The sequence below is a fragment of the Monodon monoceros genome, unplaced genomic scaffold (assembly GCF_005190385.1).
Source record: "Monodon monoceros isolate NGI ecotype Baffin Bay Population unplaced genomic scaffold, NGI_Narwhal_1 Super_Scaffold_2, whole genome shotgun sequence".
Classification (NCBI taxonomy): domain Eukaryota; kingdom Metazoa; phylum Chordata; class Mammalia; order Artiodactyla; family Monodontidae; genus Monodon; species Monodon monoceros.
This window is the reverse complement of record NW_021703776.1, coordinates 100,367,307-100,376,214: the sequence shown is the minus strand read 5'-3', so window position 1 is coordinate 100,376,214 and position 8,908 is coordinate 100,367,307. Positions and strand designations below refer to the sequence as shown.

Genomic DNA, 8,908 nt, shown 5'->3' with positions numbered 1-8,908 from the left:
TCAAAATGACCTTTTAACATAAGCTGTCCAGCGTCAAACCATTTGCCTGTGTAGGAAATCATAAATTGTCACCAAGCAGAGATGAAAGAACTGTGAATCAAGGATATTTAAGTATGTCTTCATTGATTGAAAGGTTGACCTTACTGACATTAGAGGTCCCTTCTAAATCTTAAGGTACAATTTGAGAAAATGAAAACACTAACTTTAAAAGATACATGCACCCCTATGTTCATAACAGCACTATTTACAATAGTCAAAGATATGGAAACAACCTAAATGTCCATAGACAGATGAATGGATAAAGAAGATGTGGTACATAAATACAATGGAATATTACTCAGCCATAAAAAAGAATGAATAATGCCATTTGCAGCAACATAGATGGACCTGGAGATTATCATACTAAGTGAAGTAAGCCAGACAGAGAAAGACAGATATCATGATATCACTTATATGTGGAATCTTAAAAAAAAAATGATACAAATGAACTTATTTACAAAACAGAAACAGACTCACAGACTTAGAAAACAAACTTATGATTACCAAAGGAGAAAGGTGGGGAAGAGGGATAAATTAGGAGTTTGGGATTAACATATATACACTACAATATATAAAATAGATAATCAACAAGGACTTACTGTATAGCACAGGGAACTGTATTCAATATAGTGTAATAACCTAAATGAGTAAAGAACCTGAAAAAGAATAGATGTATGTATATATATATATATATATAACTGAATCACTTTGCTGCACACCTGAAACTAACACAACATTGTAAATCAACTATACTCCAATATAAAATAAGAATTAAAGAGAGGAATAAAGGAGGGAAGGAGGAGGGAAGAAAATAGTGATTTAATTGCCAAACACTTGGTGAACAACTGGTTTAAAAGAATAAAAGTTATGTCATTACATTAAAATACCTCTTTATATGAAAAATATTCAGCTATATATAGAGGGATGAAAAAGTCAAAAAATTTAAATACCAAGTAAGAAACATAACAAACACCATTGTGTTGTAAAAATAATAATAATAATAAAAGATACAATTTTATCCCAAATAGAACATGAGATTTAAAAATAAATCTAGGGGAGGGGCTTCCCTGGTGGCACAGTGGTTGAGAGTCCGCCTGCCAATGCAGGGGACACGGGTTTGTGCCCCGGTCCGGGAAGATCCCACATGCCGTGGAGCGGCTGGGCCCGTGAGCCATGGCCGCTGAGCCTGCACGTCCGGAGCCTGTGCTCTGCAACAGGAGAGGCCACAACAGTGAGAGGCCTGCGTACCGCAAAAAATAAAAAATAAATAAATCTAAGGGAGTTCCCTGGTGGTCCAGTGATTAGAACTCAGTGCTTTCACTGCCAGGGCCCATGTTCAAACCCTGGTCAGGGAACTAAGATCCCCACAAGCCTTGCAGCATGGCCAAAAAATAAATAAATAAAAGATTAAAAAAATAAAAATAAATCTAATCCATGGAGATGATTTCTGGAATAATGATATGAGGAGCCTTTCCTAGTGAAACCACTCTAACAGGTAAAAATTACTTTTAAGAAACCAACTATTTTAAAGTCTCCGGAAATGTGTTAAGGGCATACAGCAAATGAAGAAGCATTGATCCAAGAAAATCTAAATCTTTCTAAGAGAGCAGGGAGAGTCTTTAGCACTTGAGTTCCACCTACTTCCTTCCCCCTCCTCCCTGGCCCAGCTCAGTGTGATGAAGCTCTACTCTGGGCAGATCCAGACAAAAACATAAGGCTTTCTCTCCCACCTCCCAGCTATCAGCTACGGTATCTTTCTGTGAAGGACAAGGCACCAGCATTTCTCATTTTCTCCCAAATACACGTTGAAGAAGCTTAATTCTTGGCAAAAGTGGCTGAGAGACCTGGGTCTTTCTTCTCTACATAGTACCCACTCATAGGGTGAAAACTCTACCCCCAGGCACAATAGACCAAGAACACTGGGGCTCCAACAGTCCTCACCCCCCAGCTCCAATAAAGTGCAGATGATTTATGCCAGGAGAGGAAAGCCAGGAAGACCAGAGACTATTGCCCCACCCAGTACCCTGCCTATAGATCATGCCTGCCACTCCAAGAGAAGCTGGCACTGTCACTCTGAGAAAAGCTCCAGAGTAGTGGTACAGAGGCAAGCTACAAGAATAGAGAGCTTCAGGGAGTTCCCTGGCGGTCCAGTGCTTAGGACTCCACGCTTTCGCTGCCAAGGGTGCGGGTCAATCCCTGGTCAGGGAGCTAGTTCCCACAAGCCACATGGCATGGCCAAAAGTTAAAAAAAAAAAAAAAGAATGGAGAGCTCCAAAGGGATCTGACCTTATTTGGAATAGAATGTGAGGAAGTTCAAGCCTAAGAGTGCTCCCCAAAATAAAGGAAAGTTTGGTGGTAAGCACTGAAGAGGAGGCTGGCAGATTCAGTAGAGCAAAAAGTTAAATTATAAACCAGCTGCAAGTTTACCAAAAAGAACCAAAGAATGAGACTGCTAAGAAGAGCCTACTGGGATAAGAGCAAAACCCAAAGACTGGCCTTAAAGACTACTTCTGCAGTGACCTGAATTTAGTTGAATCGGAATGTGGCAAAATGTATGCTCCAGGGCATTGCTAAAGACAGTAGAGCAATTTGCCTGCAATTATTGAAGACTAACAGCTGGGTGTGATACCAAAAGTGACAGACAACTTAAAAAAGATCAGAAAAAGAGAGGTGACTATGTATGCCTAAGGCTGTACCCCCTGATGAGCAACTTCAGAGGGTGCACATAGCCAAGGAAAATAGATTTTAGTAAAATAGCCCTGCCAAGTTATTGAGAAAAATAAGCAAAACACAACAGTCCTTTCGGGGTGAGGGAGGGGCGATTAACACTGGAGTTACTACAGTATATTATCTAAAATGTCAAAATTTTAAAAAATTACCAGTTATGCAAAGAAACAGGAAAGTGTGACCATACACATGGAAAAAAAAAATCAGGCAACAGAAATTGCCTATGAGAGGGGCCAAATATTGGATTTAGCAGGCAAAAATCAAATCAACTATTTGAAGAAAAGTATGATCACACTGTCATATAGAATATCAATAAGGAAATGGAAATCATAAAAAAAAAAAACCAAACACTTCCACCAGACATTTAAATAATTAATACCATTCCTCACACTCTTCCAAAAAACAGAAGAGAGGGGAACACTTCCATACTCATTTTATGAGGCCAGCTTTACCCTCATATACAAAAACTAGGCAAGGACACTGCAGGAAAATGAAATTACAGGCAAATATTCATGATGAACATAGATGAAAAATCCTCAACAAAAATTCGAAAACTGAATTCAACAATGCATTAAAAGGATCATACACCATGATCCAGTGGGATTTATTCCAGGGGTGCAAGGATGGTTCAACATCCTCAAGTCAATCAATGTGATACACCACATTAATAAAATGGAGGATAGGGACTTCCCTGGCAGTCCAGCGGTTGAGACTTTGCCTTCCAATGCAGGGGGTGTGGGTTCGATCCCTGGTCAAGGAGCTACGATCCCACATGTCTCGTGGCCAAAAACCAAAACATAAAGCAAAAGCAATATTGTAACAAATTGAATAAAGAGTTTAAAAATGGTCCACATCAAAACAAATCTTTAAAAATAAATAAATAAATAAAATGGGATAAAAATCATATCATCATCTCAAGAGATGCAGAAAAACCATTTGGCAAAATTCAATATCCAATTCATGATAAAAACTCTCAACAGGGATTTCCATGGTGGCACAGTGGTTAAGAATCCGCCTGCCAATGCAGGGGACACAGGTTCAAGCCCTGGTCCGGAAAGGTCCCACATGCTGCAGAGCAACTAAGCCTGTGTGCCACAACTACTGAGCCTGTGCTCTAGAGCCCGCGCACCACAACTACTGAAGCCCACGTGCCTAAAGCCTGTGCTCCACAACAAAAGAAGCCACTGCAATGAAAAGCCTGCACACCGCAACAAAGAGTAGCCCCCGCTCGCCGCAGCTAGAGAAAGCCCACGTGCAGCAACGAAGACCCAATGCAGCCAAAAATAAATAAATTAATTTAAAAAAAAACTCAACAAAGTGGGTATAGAGGGACCATTACTCAGTGTAATAAAGAACATATATGACAAGCCCACAGCTAACATCAAATTGAATGGTGAAAAGCTTTCAGGAACAAGAAGATACCCACTCTTGGCACTTTTATTTGACATAGTGCTAGAAGTCCTAGCCAGAGCAACTGGTCAAGAAAAGGAAATAAAAAGCAATCCGTATCAAAAAGGAAGAAGTAAAACTGTCACTATTTGCAAATGACATGATATTATATATAGAAAACCCTAAAGATTCCACCAAAAAAACCTGTTAGAACTAATAAATTCAGTAAAGTTGCAGGATACAAAATCAAGATACAAAAATCTTCTATACACTGACAACAAACTATCAGAAAGAGAAAGTAAGGAAATAATCCCATTTAAAATTGCATCAGGGCTTCCCTGGTGGCACAGTGGTTGAGAATCTGCCTGCCAATGCAGGGGATACGGGTTTAAGCCCTGGTCTGGGAAGATCCCACATGCCGCAGAGCAACTAGGCCCGTGAGCCACAACTACTGAGCCTGCACGTCTGGAGCCTGTGCTCCGCAGCAAGAGAGGCTGCGATAGTGAGAGTCCCGCACACCACAATGAAGAGTGGCCCCCGCTTGCCGCAACTAGAGAAAGCCCTCGCACAGAAACGAAGACCCAACACAGCCAAAAATAAATTAATTAATTTTAAAAAATAAAATAAAATTGCATCAAAAAGAATAAAATATCTAGGCATAAATTTTACCAAGGAGGTGAAAGACCTGTACACCAAAAACATACTACACAAAGCAATCTACAGATTCAATGCAATCCCAATTAAAATTCCAATGGCATTTTTCACAGAAATAGAACAATCCTTAAAATTGTATGGAACCACAAAAGACCCCAAATAGCCAAAGCAATCATGAGAAAGAAGAACAACACTGGAGGCATCATGCTCTCTGATTTGAAACTATATTACAAATCTATAGTAATCAAAACAGTATGGTTAGCATAAAAACAGACACATAGAACAAGGGAACAGAATAGAGAGCCCAGAAATAAGCCCACACATATATGGTCAATCAACTTACAACAAAGAAGTCAAGAATGTACAATCGGTAAGGGACAGTCTCTTCAATAAATGGTGTTGGGAAAACTGACCAGCTACATGCAAAAGAATGAAACTGGACCAGTATCTTATACCATATACAAAAATTACCATACACAAAAATTAACTCAAAATAGATTAAGGATCTGAATGTAAGACCTGAGACCATAGAATTCCTAGAAGAAAGCATAAGCAGTCAGCTCCTTGACATCAGTCTTGGTGATGATTTTTTAAATCTGACACCAAAAGCAAAGGCAATAAAAGCAAAAATAAACAAGTGGGACTACCTCAAACTAAAGAGCTTCTGCACAGGAAAGGAAACCTTCAACAAAATGAAAAGGCAGGCTGCTGAATGGGAGAAAATATTTGCAAGTCATATATCTGATAAGGTGTTAATATCCAAAATGTATAAAGAATTCATACCACTCAATAGCAAAAAACAAACAAAAGCTCCAAACAATCTGATTAAAAAATGGACAGAAGATCTAAGTAGACATTTTTCCAAAGATGGCCATACAGGTGGCCAACAGGTACATGAAAATGTGCTCAACATCCAACATCACTAATCATCAGGGAAATGCAAATGAAAACTAAAATAAAATATCACCTCACACCTGTTAGAATGGCTATCATCAAAAAGACAAGAAATAATAGGTACTGGGGTAATCCTTATACACTGTTGGTGGGAACGTAAATTGGTGCAGCCACTATGGAAAACAGTATGGAAGTTCCTCTAAAAACTGAAACTAGAACTACCATATGACCCAGCAATTCCACTTCTAGTATTTATCGAAAGAAACTGAAAACACTAACTCAAAAAGATACATGCACCCTCATGTTCATTGCAGCATTATTTATAATAGCCAAGATATGGAAATATCTAAGTTCCCACTGATGGATGAATGGATAAAGAACATGTGATGTAAATATTATTCAGTCATAAAAAAATAATGAAATCTTGCTATTTGTGACAACACGGATGGAGTCTGAGGGCATTAAGCTAAATGAAGTAAGTCAAACAGAGAAAGACAAATGTTTTATGATCTCACTTATATGTGGAATCTAAACAAAACACACACACACAAACAAGCTCAAAGAAACAGAGAACAGATGGGTGGTTGCCAGAAATGGAAATGGGGGCCGGACAGAACAGGTAATGGGGGTTGAAAGGCATAGACCCAGGTACCAAATAAATAAGTCACAGGAGGCAATGTGCTGTGTGGGGACTGTAGTTGATAATACTGCATTAGAGATTGGAAAATCGCTAAGAGAGTAAAGCTCAAATTCTCATCACAGAAAAATTTTTTTAGCTGTTTATGTTGACAGATATTAACTAGACTTACTGTGGTGATCATCTCACAGTATATACAAATATCAAACCGTTATGTTGTATACCTGAAACTAATGTCATATGTCACTTATACCTCAATAAAAACAAAAGTATAACTATCCAAACATGACAGAAATTTACTTATCATTCATTTAAGTCCAAAATTGGGGTTGTTAAAGGAAAAAGAAGAAAAACTGAGAAGCTTCGAGGTAATGAAAAGGAAACCAATCAAAAGGGAGACCAGAGGGACTTCCCCAGCGGTCCAATGGTTAGGACTCTGCGCTTCCACTGCCAAGGGCCCAGGTTCGATCCCTGGTTGGGGAACTAAGATCCCACAAACTGTGCGGTGCAGCCAAAAAAAAAGAAAAGGCCTTCCAACTGCAGTTTGTACAACGAACAGCCCTGTCACGACTCCTTGACTTCCTGAGGCCCAGCTGTTCCATGTTTCCTTGGTTCTGAGGCACACATAACCTTACCCAAAAAACCTTCCTAACCACATGAGGCCTACCCAAATATCTACAGAAATACAACATAATAGCTTATTCAGTCTCCGCCCAAGAAACCATTACCCTGTGTAAAAACATTGCCTGTCAACAGTTTACTTTGATGTAGAGCAAAGAACAGGACACTGGTTTGATTCTTCACAAATCTTAGCTTGGCCACCAAGCAATATTACCTTCCAACTCCACCATCCTGAGAAATTTCTTACTTTCCCACCATGTCAAACCTTTGGAATTAATACTGCAAATCAACAAACGAATTTTTAGAATTAGACATATAGAACAATGAGATATAATTGAGAAGCCAGTACTTCACCTTTTTGGTCAAATGAATTCTGACAGGGTGCCAAGATAATTCAATGGAGAAAGAATCGTCTTTCAACATATGGTGCTAGGACAACTGGACTGCCACCGGCAAGAGAATGAAAGTAGACTCCTTCCTCACACCATATACAGAAATTAACTTTAAGGATCATAAACCTAATTGTAAGAGTTAAAACCATAAGACTCAAAAGAAAACAAACCTGAAAATACCTTCATGACCTTGGATTAGGCAATAATTTTTAGATATGACACCAAAAGCACAAGTAACAAAAGAAAAACATAAATTGGACTTCATCAAAATTAAGACTTTTTATGCTTTAACAGACACCATCAAGAAAACGTAAGGACAACCCACCAAATGGGAGAAATATTTGCAAATCCTGTATCTGAAGGACTTGTATCCAGACTGTATAAAAAATTCTTATAACTCAATAATTTAAAAAACATGAATAACCCAATTTAAAAATGGGCAGCTCTTTCCCAGCTGGAACCATGGAGGGTGCAGAAGAGAAGAAGAAGGTTCCTGCTGTGCCAGAAACCCTTAAGAAAAAGCAAAAGAATTTTGCAGAGCTTAAGATCAAGTGCCTGAGAAAGAAGTTTGCCCAAAAGATGCTTCGAAAGGCAAGGAGGAAGCTTATCTATGAAGAAGCTAATCACTATTACAAGGAATACAGGCGGATGTACAGAACAGAAATTCAAATGGCTAGGATGGCAAGAAAAGCCGGCAACTTCTATGTACCTGCAGAACCCAAGTTGGCATTTGTCATCAGGATCAGAGGTGTCAATGGTGTGAGCCCAAAGGTTCGAAAAGTGTTGCAGCTTCTTAGCCTCCATCAGATCTTCAGTGGCACCTTTGTGAAGCTCAATGGCATCGTTATGAATTCTCAGAATGTTAATGAACATGCTGAGAATTGTGGAGCTGTACATTGCGGGGGGGCACCCAAACCTGAAGTCAGTAAGTGAACTGACCTACAAGCGTGGTTATGGCAAACTCAACAGAAGCGAAGTGCCCTGATAGATGACACCTTGGTGGCTCCATCTCTTGGCAAGTATGGCACCATCTGCAGGAAAGATCTGATTCATGAGATCTATACCATTGGAAAACATTTCAAAGAAGCAGACAACTTGCTGTGGTCCTTTAAATTGTCTTCTCCACGAAGCAGAATGAAGAAAAAGACCGCCCATTTGGTAGAAGGTGGAGATGCTGGCAAACAGGGAAGACCAGATCAACAGGCTTATTAGAAGGATGAACTAAGGTATCTGCCATGATTATTTTTGTAATCTGGTCAGTTAATAAACAGTGACTGCTTTCAAATTGGAAAATAAAAATAAATTAAAATGGGCAAAGGATCTGAATAGACCTTTCTCCAAAAAATAGCTAATAACCTCATGAAAACGTGCTCAGTGTCATTATCCGTCAGGGAAACGCCAGTCAAACCGCAGTGAGATGGCACTTCACATCCCGTCAAAAAGTAGATAATCACAGGGGCTTCCCTGGTGGCGCAGTGGTTGAGAGTCCGCCTGCCGCTGCAGGGGACGCGGGTTCGTGCCCCGGTCCAGGAAGATCCCACATGCCGTGGAGCGG

General features: G+C 39.6%; 1 pseudogene; it reads left to right on the top strand.

Moving 5' to 3' along the window:
* Nucleotides 1–7,815: 7,815 nt before the first annotated feature.
* On the top strand, nucleotides 7,816–8,578 carry LOC114901753 (annotated as a pseudogene).
* The last annotated feature ends 330 nt before the right edge of the window (nucleotides 8,579–8,908 follow it).